The sequence below is a fragment of the Loxodonta africana genome, chromosome 6 (assembly GCF_030014295.1).
Source record: "Loxodonta africana isolate mLoxAfr1 chromosome 6, mLoxAfr1.hap2, whole genome shotgun sequence".
Lineage (NCBI taxonomy): Eukaryota > Metazoa > Chordata > Mammalia > Proboscidea > Elephantidae > Loxodonta > Loxodonta africana.
Genome location: NC_087347.1, coordinates 131776351 through 131790574, shown reverse-complemented (window position 1 = coordinate 131790574; position 14224 = coordinate 131776351).

Genomic DNA, 14224 nt, shown 5'->3' with positions numbered 1-14224 from the left:
CCCTTCCAGACTTGGCCATGCCAGCACCACAACCCAGCCTCAGTGGAAATGTGTGCCTGCCAGCCAGGAGAGCGCCCATGTGTGGGAAAGTGCATGGCCTCAGGTACGAGGCTGCCTAGATTAGAATCCCAGCTCTTTCACTTGGAAGCGGAGCTTCTGTGGGCAATTAGCAAATCACTTGTCTCTTAGCTTCTTTATCTGTAAAGTGAGAGTCATGATATTAACCTCATAAGGATTAAATTAATATATGTAAAATGTGTTAAATGATTTTTTTTTTTTTTTTTAGTATACAGTAGGAAACCCTGGCGGTGCAGTGGTTAAGTGCTATGGCTACTAACCAAAGGGTTGGCAGCTCAAATGCACCAGGCACTCCTTGGAAACTCTGTGGGGCAGTTCTACTCTGTCCTATAGGGTTGCTATGATCCGGAATTGGCTCGACTGCACTGGGTTTGGTTTTTTGGTTTAGTATATAGTGAACTTTATGTAATAATTAAAAAAATAGCTATGATAATAATTGTGATTAATTAATTGGCTAGTTGTTCAGCTACTGTATTGGGCTTATGAGGGAGTTGGTGATTCAGTGGTAGAATTCTCACCTTCAGTGTGGGAGCCCCGGTTAGATTCTGGCCAATGCCCCTCCATGTGCACTCACCGCTCATCTGTCAGTGGAGGCTTCCTTGTTGCTGTGGTGCTGAACAGGTTGCAGCAGAACTTTCAGACTAAGATGGGTTAGGGAGAAAGGCCTGGGCATCTACTTCTAAAAATCAGACAATGAAAATCCTATGGCTCACAATGGTCCAATTTATAACTGATCATGGAGGTGGTGCAGGACCGAGAAGCATTTTGTTCTGTTATGCATGCGTTTGCCACCTATTGGTAGCCGACTTGACAGCAGCTAACAAGAATATTGACCTCCCAGGCATGTAATTAAGCAGAAGTACTCTGGGATCTGGGAAGAAAGACGGTCTCTTTCTGCAAGATGGTAGGTGTCCTAGGTGTGCTAAGCCCTTTTCTTGGGTCAGGGTAACAGAATGTTGGCAGGTCTCCAGGCTCGTAACAGGTCACCCAGTTAAATCTGGGATGGTGAAGAGCTGATATACCACAGACATGGTGACCAGGACTTCTCTAGGGTGGAAAAAAACAAACTGTGGCTGTCCTGTCAATTTCCACTCACGGCAACTCCATGCGTGTCAGAGTAAAAGTGCTCCATAGGCTGTAATCTTTATGGAAGAATACTGCCAGGTCTTTCTTCTGAGGCAACGCTGGCTGGGTTCAAATCTCCAACCTTTTGGCTAGTAGTCCAGCATAAAGCATTTGTGCCACCCAGGGAACCTGGAATGGTGAAGAGCGGTTTCACCACAGATATGGTGACCAGGACTCCATAAGGGCTGCATGACCTATATTTCACCACTGACTCCTTGTGGCAGGGAGAGCAACTGCAACCGGAAAGTTTCAGTCACCTCCCTTTTTCCAGGCATAATAACAAAGTCTGAGTCCTTTGGAAGCATCTCAGAGGCCATTTTATATACCAAAGTGAGGCTGTCAAGCAGAGAAGAAAGAAATTCTTGCAGAAGATGGTTTCAAGTCTTAAAATTTTAAAGTGAAAAGGCTTGTGACCTTGTATATCTCAGCAATAAAAAGGGCCACATAGATCAATTATAATATATATTCAACTAAATATGATTAATTAGCTGAATACATGTAGCATTAAAAAATGAACAAAACTTAATACATATATAGGTGAGAATAACTAAAAAGGATAAATTCAGCAAAGGTTGGTGTGAATAATTTTTAAAACTAAATTATACATTGGATGATTTTTTTGCTCATGCAAGAAGCATTCTAGGCCTCGGGTTGTCATTGCTCTCTCCTGTAAGATTTTATTCAACTGCAGTCTGGTTTTTAGCTTTATATAAGCTTCCCTAATCCTTCTAGGCACTGGTTTTTCCCTCAACAAGATTGTCCCTTCTTTAATCTAAGCAGTCAAGAGCATTTCACTGTTTGTCTGATGAATGCATTTTTTTTTTTTTTTCCTATCTCTCTGAGCTACCCGTTTCCCATAATAGTGGAAAAATCTGGAAACATTATTTTTTTATATAAATAGACTATGAGTTTCATCACATCTGCCTTTCAGCTATTGTTCTTCGAATTTCTTGAAGATACAAACACAAAAGTTCAAATAATCATTTTCCACTGTCTTTTCAAATGTTCAAGGACCGTCTATAGTTTACTGTCACCATTCTAAATGCCAATTCCTGCTAATGTGAGATTAAAAAAAAAAATCGATCAACAGAAGTTAAGGAAGGACTCCTGGTGGTGTACTGGTTAAGTGCTACAGCTGCTAACCAAAAGGTGGGCAGTTCAAATCTACCAGGCACGCTTTGGAAACCATGAGGCAGTTCTACTGCGTCCTATACGGTCACTATGAGTTGGAATCAACTCAACGGTAATGGGTTTGGTTTTTGGTTTTTTGACTGGAGCCAGGACTACTTCAAATGTTGTAGGGATAGAAAATGGAGAGAACATATAATTTTTAATAGCAATTGTTGCCATTGGATGGTGATAGTTCTAGTGGTGTTTTTAATATAACAAAATGAAGAGACAATAGCTGTAACCATTCAGTTAATTCACTCTTATTCCCAATTCATTTTGCCTAAACTGGGCCAGGTCCTTAATCCAAATGATCCATTAACTGGGACAGGGTTTTGTTGATTTCATAGAATAAAAAAACGAACAGGGAGCTTGTTGATAATTTTTCTCAGAATCCAGCTGATAAATAGTAGTAGTGGAATGAGTTCAGGTGTGTAGAACAAGTTTCACAATATTTAGTGTGAATAGCTGTCTTGTCATAAAAGTGAAATTTGAAAATATGTGTTTTTAAGCAGTGGAAGGCAGTACCTAAGAAAATTCAGGAATTTTTTTTTTCTGTTGTTTTAAGAAAGTATTCAAGCCATTAAAAATTAAAAAAAAAAGCAATCTGCGTATTATTCAGTCATAAGCTTAGCACAGTCATACACACGTGTGTGTGAAAGGAAATATCAGGAACCACTCACAATTACCTCCTTCCTGCTCAATTTTGTGATTTGTTGGAGCATTTTTTTTTTTTCCTAATAGGTGATGTTGAAGTGGGAATGGAAAATAAAGGATAATGTGTTTTGCCTAAGAGCCTTTTTCAGTACAGCGGCATCTAGAAAAGATTCCTTACCCAAAGTGTTATAATTTCAACACTCGTTAACGTCTTCCGCAAAAAACAGCTTAATATTCCACTGGGGTATTTTCAGGAGACATTGCTGGTAGTTTGAAATCTGCAGGTTTCTTGGTGATACCTTGACCTGCTTAGCAGAATTCTTAGATTGTTTTCCCAGCTTCAGCATTAACCTTGGATCTGTAGTGTCGGACCGGGAAAGACTGTTACAGGTCTACGGTAAAACTTTTCATTCTGCGTTTGAAGACAAGGGAACGGGGAATTCTACTGACTCACTCAACGCCTCAAAGAAAATCAGGGGCACATCTGCTGCTCAAACCCCTCATTTCTCACTGTGACCTAATAACATCATGACCTCCCTATGTCCCCCAAAACCTGTGCTATGTTCCTGCATTAAAAATAATAATAATAATAAGCATATGACCTCAGTTACCTGATAAAGCAAAGCTTGACTCTTACATGGAATTGGATCAGGCCTGAAGATCAAGATGTGCTTTTATCTGAGAGATTTGGTTTTAGTGGCCACTTCTCCAGGGAAATAAATTTCTGGGAGTTGTGAGTATAAATAAGGAGCCTTGCATAGGAATGAGGAAAGGAGTGGAATTCCATTTTTAAATTTCGTGGAGGGGGATGATAACAGAGAAAGGGTTTCACAAAGTAAGAAAAGTGTAATAATTCTTCAATACCAGAATACCTCCGTGTCAAGGGCAGGCTCTCCCTTCACTCCTGGTTAAATTTAAGTTTTGTCAGTGGTAACTTTCTTTTTTTTCCTCTGAGAGTTTATCTCCAGTTCTATAGGAGAAGTGATTAATTTCTTTTTACCGAAATTTCCTTAGCATCAGCTTTGAGAAATCTATCTCTACTGTCAAGTTTCCCTCTACATAGTACAAAAAGATGATTCACACCCCATTATATAAACTGTATTGTATTATAAATGGATCGGTGTTTTGTATATGGCTTTTTTGAGCTATGAGAGTATCTGGAGAAGCCTTTTACACTGAGTCTGAAATGTGTTTTCTTTACAGGAAGGTGAAGAAAACACTTTAATCTTATGGAGGGAAAACATAAACATCTTTTTATTACCCATTATAAGTTGGATGTTTTAAAAAATAGAAACAGGTTCATAGATACCTGTCTATCGGTAATCATTCAAGGGAAAATGCAGGATAAAGAAAGGAGAAAAAGTGACTTAATGCTGGCAGCACCAGTGACATGACATTGCTTTCAGTGTTCAGTGTCCTGTTCTTTTATCTGGGATCCCCATCTGGCCTCTACTACTTCTTCCATGAGAGCGTTGGCAAGTTTAACGTGGTCAGTAAGTTTATTGTGGAATGCCTGGAGGACAAATGAGATTGTAAAGCAAACACATATTCTGTCATTTGGCAAAATGTCTAAGATAACCATTTTCAATGATTGAAAACAGGGTGATGGAAGGAAGGTAACACTGAATATTATATAAATAATAATGGTGAGGCAAGCAAAAGCATACCAACCTCCCTCCATAGTTCGTGGTAATGGTTCGCATGCACACACTGGCACCTGCTGTAACGTTGTTATCCTTGAGCACATTCACCATAGCTGTCATTGTAAAGTATCACTTTCCTTCTCCTTCAACACCTAGCTACATTTCCTGATCCTAATATTTCATTTCCGGTTGAAATTTATTTCTAGGTTTAACCAGTCACCAGCGGTCCATTAATCATAATCCTAGAATAATTGTATTTTTATATATCACCCAATAACTTTTTGATGTTATAAATACTGATGTTTTAAACACTTTATTTATAAAATCATTTAATTGACCAAATACTCAAATTTCCATACATTTCATAATGATACTAATTTATAAATGTATTTTATTAGCAAGGTGTTGAACAACTATTCACAAACAACAAAAAAGTAATATAAGTCACACGTAATGATTTTAGCACTGTCGATTGTATTTTTATAAGAAAATAATGTTGACATAAAAAATTGAGGTCTGCACAAGACTTTTCTAGATGCAAGGAAAAATTTATATTTTTGGTGTGATCAAGCCGTAATTCTTTTTTTAAGAGTTTTGGGGGAAGAGATACTATAACTTTCCATAATAACCTGTTCAAGAAAGTAAGAGCATGCTAAAAATATATTTCTAGTTTTTTCAGCACCCAGTAAATTTCTCTCAAATTGGGTGTTCAAAATTTTTTTCTTGACTTTAACTGAATTTCCAAACTAAATTCCCTCATTAAAGATTTGTTATTCATTTATGTATCCATTCACGATTTACTGAACACTGATACTTTGCAAACAATTCAATTGGGTCTTAGGGTATAAATATGAACCAGACTAGTCCTATTTCAAGTCTCTCAGGGGAAAAAGGGGTAGAAAAGCAAATCAGCAATTACAGTACCATTTGTCACATTGTCTGACAGGTGCAGACATACGGAATATAGGCTCCTACCATCTTCGGATTCGAGAAAGCCTTCTTGGAGGAGCTGGAGGAAATGGTGTTAGGAGCCATGAAGTCTCAAAACTTCTGGATTCCATAGTTAAAGTGGAACAAAGATAAAATCAAATAACTATAACAACAAGAATAATAAAATGCAAGGGACAAAGAATGTGGAGAGATAAGGTGGAGATTTAGACTCTGAATCTAATTCTGGAGATTGGGGTAGGTTTCACAGCAGAGATGACATTTCACAAGAATGAGTATAATATTGTCTTTGGAGTAGTGTAGAACTGATCATATACTTAGAAAACAGACAACAAAGACACAGAGAAATGCAGTCGAATAGCAGGTTGAACAAAAATAAGTGCATCAATGGGACTGACAGGTCATAGAGCACGTTGAGCTGACCAGGATGGAGAAATTGCAAACAAATCACCTTATTTAAATTTATTCCGACTTGGTGTCACTTTCAGGGATGTGCGCAGGAGTAATGGGAGCCAACTGAACTGGTTCCTGGTCTACCATACGTGTGGTCTTGAAATAGGAGGAAAAGGTTTCCTCCTCCCCCACCTTGCTTATTTGTTTCTTACTTTTTTTTTTCTTTTTTCTAAATGTGTTGGCCCTTTTCCCCTTCTGGCATCATTTGATTTCATGTTACCTTATGCACATCCCAATGCAGACACACCTCCTTCTCCCTTTCTCAAATTTGAAAAGAACTTTCCTTCCTCAGGACATTAGTACTTGTTCTCTGCCTCTTTTGTGGTTCTCCCCTCCCCCCAGCTCTTTGACTGGCTGGCTCTTTCTTTCCCTGCAAGCTTCATTTCAAATGCATTTCCCAGAGGAATCTTCCTAAAAGCAGTGTTCACCAATCCCCTCTCCTACTCCAGCATAACCTCTGTTACTCTTTACCCACAGTCCTACTCTATCTCCTACAACACAAGTTTCACTACCTTGTTATTTTTGTTGTTAGGTCCCATAGAGTCAGTTCCAACTCATAGCGACCCCATGTTCAACAGAATGAAACACTGCCTGGTCCTGTGCCATCCTCACGATCATTGTTATGCTTGAGCTCATTGTTGCTGCCACTGTGTCAATCCATCTCATTGAGGGTCTTCCTCTTTTTTTGCTGACCTTCTACTTTACCAAGCATGGTGTCCTTCTTCAGGGACTGATCCCTCCTGATAACATGTCCAAAGTATGTGAGACACAGTCTTGCCATCCTTGCTTCTAAGGAACATTCTGGCCACACTTCTTTGTGGGATTATTTAATTTATTGATTTGTGTATTTATTTTCTATCTTTCCTCTCTACAATATAGATTCTCTGGCTTTAGGACGGGTGGTACAGTGGTTAAGAGCTTGGCTGCTAACCAAAAGTTGGGCAGTTCAAATTCATCTGCCACTCCTTGGAAGACTTATGGAAGTTCTACTCTGTCCTATAGGGTCGCTATGAGTTGGAATCGACTCAACAGCAACGGATTCGGTTTGAAGCTAGGGCCTTTTCAGTTTTGTTTGTCATTGAATGACTGAGGCCTGGAAAAATGTGTCACACAGAATAGCTCCTCAATAAACTTAAGTTGAATGCACAGACAAACCAAAATCACAGTCTAATTTTTTCAAAGCATCACCGATCTCTAGCCAAAGAATCCATGTCTGTAGATTCTCCTTTACCCCACCACGCTCCAAAGAAATGAAAATAAATTAATCAGTAAAAAATCTCAGGCTTCTTATAATGCTCTAAATATACAATTTTGAAAAATTAGAGTTTGAGCAAAAATGACAGAGATGTTAATGTGATTCTTTTATTAAAAAAAACAAAGTAGCTAACAGTGGTTGAGCTTTGCTAGAGCCAGTAAGGTGGTCTTATAGGTGGTAGAAGTTCAAGAGCATGAAGAAGGCTTCAACCCTCTTCACCTGCCCAGTAACTTTTTCTGCAGTAACTTTTCATTGACACCTAAATTTCCATCATTAAAAAGTTGATACTTTGGGCTACATACATGTCCCTTGTTGAAAGGCAGATGGACCACAGAAAACAACTAGCTATGGTTTGTCACTGGGGTCTCTGGATAGATTCAGGTATCAGAGTTTTTGTTATGGGGAGGTAGTCAAGAAAACATAGCAATCTGAGGGAGGAGACAGGAGGGGAGGGGAGGTGAATGGAGGGAAGGGGAAGGAAGGGAAGGGAAGGGTAGGAAAGAAACAAGAGCTTAGTTGGACTGTGTGGTCCCATCAGCCATTAGGGAACTGGGCTTCTAGGATCAATGAGGTCACACCTTGTTGGAGAGTGAAGGAAGATAATTGATCATGTTTGCCTTTGTCTTCTTTTATTTTAAGAGTAGTATGAGAGACAAGAACAAGTCATTATTCAGGCCACCTCCTTTTAGTAGTATATTTTGAGTGAAAAAAACCTCATGTTCCTAGAGAGTAGACCAGAACAGCTTCTGAAGGACCTGAAGTCTACACGACAGACTCCAGTGAGCAGCAATTATCTATCTATCTAGCTAGCTATCATCTATCTAGCTACCTATCTATCTGTACCAAAATAAAATGAGAAATGAAAATAATAACAATTTTCAATAAGCATGAACAAGTGGTGTGTGCAATTGCTTACAGCTGCAGCTGCACTCTACCTGACAAAATCAGGGCCCATTTCCACCATGAGAAACTAGATTTCTGTTATAACCAATCACCAGCAGTCCAATATCACTTCATTTCCTTATTCATTTTGTGTGGTGTCCAAGTTTTGCAATTTCTCTTTACAGCTAGTGTGCTGGCACTGAAAACACTATGCCTGCACTGCTCCAATTCTTCTCGTAGAGTGTCTTTTTGGGGTTATCAAAGGATCCAATGCCAGAATGTGCTCATTTCCTTTCAAAATGCCACCACATAACAAGTGCCTTCTGTTCTGAAGTCTCCGCTTACTCCTCAAAGTCAATGGCATTTTATGCTGTCCACCTCCCAAAATGTTTTCCTTTCTGTGGTTTTTATTATACTCTGAGTCAGATTGTAATCATCTGGGAGCAGAGAAAGAACCCTGGAGAGGATAGTCATACATTCAAGTTCCATTTCTGCCACTAATGGGCGTGAAGTTGACTGAATTGCTTACATTCCTCAGGGGAGGAATGGGACTGCTCCCAGCTACTTCACCGTCTTGTTTGGAGAATTAAAAAATAACGTGTCTCATATGCACAAGCAAATGATAAATGTCACTTATATTCAGTAACATTAAAATCGCAGTCCATATGTTTACACTATCCTCTCTGTCAGGTTAGAAGGTATTTGAGATCAAAGACTCTATTCATCTCCAAGGCTGGTATTCATCCCAGATAGCAACTAGCACATTCAGCTCTCAGAGGATATTTGTTAAGGGCAGGGGTAGTTATGGAAGGTTCTCACATAGAGAGGCTTCCATCTTGCTGACATTGCTGCATTCTGCTAGGGCTGTTGGCCGTATAAAGGGGCTTGGAATGGTCCAGGGCATTAGCAGGACTGGTTGAAAGCAGGCAGTCCTATAGGACAAAAATAGGTCAGAGCCAAGTGGTAGAGTGAAAGTACAGAACCCTAAGAGCAATTTCAACCTTCAGAATCAAGGAGTGAACCAAAATCCCAAAATGAAACCATTCCTGTCAAGTCAATTCTGACTCATAGTGACCCTGTAGGACAGAGTAGAACTGCCCCATAGGGAGTGCCTGGTGGATTTGAACTGCCTATCTTATGGTCAGCAGCTATAGCTCTTAACCACTATGCCACGAGGTTTTCCCAAGGAGTGAAAAAAAAACTAGTGCCAAGGAGTGAAAGGGAGGCTGAATTCAGGAGTTAGGTGGGAAACAAGGGGCTGTAATATGAGAGTAAAAGAAAAAGAGTCATGTTAGATATCCCCCAATTGCTCCTGCAGATCTACTTCTCACCCTTTCTCTCCCTGCTGTCTGCCCCACTTTGAGCTCCTGTGGGTTCAGTCAGTGGGGGCCTGGATGGAGATCAGTGAAGGGGAGGTCAAGGTACATATTTCTCTGGCTTCTGCATTCTGAGGTTGTCTTGGTCTGGCTCTGTGCAAATCTCACAATTTCTATCAAGGCAGTCCTTCTGGGTCCCCACACCTGTTCCTTCTCTTCCACCCGTTAGGCCTGGAGGTTGTGGCTCCTCTACTGTTTCTACCTGTGGGTCACTGCTCTAGTTTTTGTGGTTCGTTCACATTCTGTCTACATCTCCTTTGTAATGAACCTCTCTTTAATAATCCAAATTTGAGTTCACTACTGTTTCTGGCTGACTAATAGAGATGAGGGGATGAGGTTCAAGGAGCAGGATTTGAACAGTTTCTGGGGCTTAAGACTCCCTCCTGTTGGGGAGGCCAGTGAGCAAGTGCCCAGGCAGCTAGCTAGAAAAGGATCAGTGGGCTGAATCAACAATCATGAATGTGAAAAAAAGCCATCACTCAGATCATGGATGGGGAAAGCTCACCTGCATGTATCCCCAAGAGGATCTGGAGCTTGAAGACTATTTAAAACTCTGGCAAAGTACCATACTCTACCTCAGGAACTTACTATACATTGCCTTGTTGAGTTTTCACAACAATCCTATGGGGTGGTGCCTTAGTTATCTAGTGCTGCTGCAATGTAAATACCACAAGTAGGTGGCTTTAAAGAACAAAAATTTGTTTTCTCAAAATCCTGGAGACCAAAGCTCCAAATCAATACCTCAGCCGTGTTGATTACTTCCTTGTAGGTAGCCCCAAGTATTCCTTGGTTCTTGGTGATCCTCACATGACATCTGTCATGCCCCGTTTGTGTGCCTGTCTCTGTGTCTATGCTTTTCTTTCTGTAACTCAGCAGTGATTAGATTAAGAACACACCCTACTTGGGTATGATCAAATTATCATAATAAAGAAAACCCTGTTTCCAAATAGGATCACATCCATAGGTTTAGGGGTTAGGATTCCATCGCGTATTTTGGGGAGACACAATTCAAGCCCTAACAGGTGGTTTTATTATTCTCATCTTCTTGTCCCAGAGGGCAGAAATCAGGTCTTAATCTCTGTTGTTCTCCGTGAGCTCATTTCAGAGTGAAGTGCAGCAAATACTTAGTGAATACTTGCAGAACTTAAGCAGGCATGGAATTGTGGGATAGTCTATGGTCTATAGTCTTCCTTTTATAAACTAATTTCTGTAGTCTTCCTTCTATAAACTGATTTCTTCAAAGCCTCCTTGCTGACTTATCATTCCCATCACTGAAAACTTAGCCATGTAGGGAGCCTCCTTGAGTAATGAAAGTATCTGCACTTCATAATGAGGGGAGATGGATTTAAGAGGCTAGGTTATATTGGGCAAGTTGAACAACCTTTCTTATCTTCAGTTTCCTCATCAGGCAAATAAAGCAAACCACGTCTGCTACATCTATATAGGAAGACAGGTATAAAACCTAAAAGAAATCAAGGATTAGAAGTGCTAAAGTAGCTAAATTGTCAATGGGTGTCAGGTGTGATGAGCCTTAAGAAATGTCTAAAAGTGGACTTTTATAGAAAGCAAGATGTGGAGGGGTCCCCTAAAGTGACTTATCCTTGCCTATTTTGTGTGGAGATGCACAAATCTTTGGGGCATATTCCAGGGTTGGTTTATGGTGGAGTCAGTGTTAGAAGTGAAGTTTCTACAGAAAGCCTAGACTTGCACTGCTTATATTTGCCTCAACTACCAGAAAGACTGAGGGGCCTTGTGGTTTAATAGAAAACACATCCACTTTGGTTGGGACTGTAACCCATATCTCAGGTTTTTACCAGCTACCTGACTCAGGGCAAGCCACCTACCTCTCTGAACATCAGATATAAACAATATGTAGCTAACTGTATGTGGGTTCGATTTCCAGCAAATACACCTCATACACAACCACCACCCATCTGTCAGTGTCTGTTTGTGTGTTGCTATGATGCTGAACAGGTTTCAGTGGAACAGACTAAGATGAACTATGTATACAGGCCTGGTGATCTACTTCTGAAAATCATCCCATGAAAACCTATAGGTCACAATGGTCAAATTCACAATCAATCATAGAGATGAAGAAGAACTGGGCAGCATTTTGTTCCTCTGTGCATGGGGTCACTATGGTCAAGAATGATCTGGTGGCAGCTAACAATAACAATGGACCCCTTGTGGTGCAGTGGTTAAGAGCTCCGCCACTAACCAAAAGTCAGCAGTTCTAATCCACCAGACACTCCTTGGAAACACTATGGAGCAGTTCTACTCTGTCAAAATTGACTCAGCACAGCAGAAACAAGTTTGGTTTTTGGAACAACAACAACAGTACCTACCTCACCAAATGGATTAAATGTGGAAATGTGACAGTGTTTATAAAGCTCAAAATCATGACTGGCAGAGTGCTGGCACTACCACCAGCCTCTCAGTAGTCACTTAGAAACCTTATTTCTACTAATGAAATGGTCAAGGAAAACTCCCATAAGCTTCCTTCATCAGAGGGAGTGACACAGTGGTCATCCACCTCCTGTATCCTCTTATTATAAAATCTCTGGATAAAAGAGACAAATATTTAAAAAAAAAATCCTTTCCTTCAGACCTGAGACAGGAGCACAGCCATGGTACAGTCCCAACTACTAAAAGGACACTTTCCTCTCACAGTGATAAATTCACAGGAGAACAATGCTGCAAACAGCAAAAAATATCACAGTGATTTGAAATGTAATACAGGTTTGCCTTGGAGATATTGGGGGTTTGGTTCCAGACCAACGCAATAAACCAAATATATAAGATATAATGCGAGTCACACAATTTTTTTTTTTGTTTCTCAGCACATATAAAAGTTATGTTTACACTGTACTGTAGTCTATTAAGTGTGCAATAACATTATGTATTAAAAAACTCTGTACATATCTAAATTAAAAAATACCTTATTGCTATGAAAGGAGTTACCCATCTTCTGAGCCTTCAGCAAGTCAAAATCTTTTTGCTGATGGAAGGAATTGCCTTGATGTTGATCAGGGTGCTGGTTGCTGAAGGTTGAGGTCGCTGTGGCAATTTCTTCAGATAAGACAACAATGAAGTTTTCCACATTGATGGACTCTTTCTTTCATGAAAGATTTCTCTGTAGTATGTGATGCTGTTTGATAGCATTTTACCCACGGTAGAACTTTTTTCAAAATTGGAGTCAATCTTCCCAAACCCTGCCACTGCTTTATGAAATAAGTTTACGTAGTATTCTAAATCCTTTGTTGTCATTTCAACAATGTTCACAGCATCTTCACCAGTCATGGCATCTTCACCAGGACTAGATTCCATCTCAAGAAACCACTTTCTTTGCTCATCCATAAGAAGCAACTCTTCATAAATTATAGTTTTATCATGAGATTGCAGCTGTTCAGCAACATCTCTAGGCTCCACTTCTAATTCTAGTTTTGTTGCTATTTCTACCACATCTGCAGTTACTTCCTCCAATGAATCCTTGAACCCTTCAAAGCCATCCATGAGGGTTGGAATCAACTTCTTCCAAACTCCTGCTAATGCTGACATTTTGACCTCCTCCCATTAATCACAAATATTCTTAATGGCATCTAGAATGGTGAATCCTTTCCAGGAGATTTTCAATTTACTTTGCCCAGATCCATCAGAGCTATGGCAGCTATAGCCTTATGAAACATATTTCTTAAATAATAAGACTTAAAAGTGGAAATTATTCCTTGATCCATGGGCTGCAGAATGGCTGTTGTGTTAGCAGGCATGGAAACTCCTTTAATCTCCTTGTATATCACCATCAGAGCTCATGGGTGACCATGTGCATTGTCAATGAGCAGTAATATTTTGAAAGGAATCTTTTTTTTTCTGTGCAGTAGGTCTCAACAGTGGGCTTAAAATATTAATAACCTTTTAAACAGATGTGCTGTCCCCCAGGCTTTGTTGTTCCATTTATAGAGCACAGGCAGAGTAGATTTAGCATAACTCTTAAGGCTCTAGGATTTTCTGAATGTAAATGAGCATTGGCTTCCACTTAAAGTCACCAGCTGCATTAACCCCTAACAAGAGAGTCAGCCTGTCCTTCGAAGCTTTGAAGCCAGACATTGATTGATCTTCTCTAACTATGGAGATTCTAGGTGGCAGCTTCCTCCACTATGAGGAGGTTCCGTCTACACTGAAAACCTGTGGTTTCATGCAGCCCCCTCCATCAGTTGTCTTAGCTAGACCTTCTGGATAACTTGCAGCCGCTTCTACATCAGCACTTGTTGCTTCAACTTGCACTTTTATGTACGGAGACAGTTTCTTTCCTTGAACCCCGTAAACTAATCTCTACTAGCTTCAAACTTTTCTTCTGAAGCTTCCTCACCTCCCTTCATAGAATTGAAGAGAGTTAGAGTCTCGCTCTAGATTAGGCTTTGGCTTAAGAGAATGTTGTGGCTGGTTTGATCTTCTATCTAGACAACTGAAACTTTCTCCGTATCGGCAGCAACAAGGCTGTTTCACTTTCATATCATTTGTGTGTTTACTGAGCAGCACTTTTAATTTCTTCCAAGGACTTTTCCTTTGCATTCACAACTTGGCTAACTGTTTGGCACAAGAGGCCTAGCTTTTGGCCTATCTTTGCTTTCAACGTGCCTTCT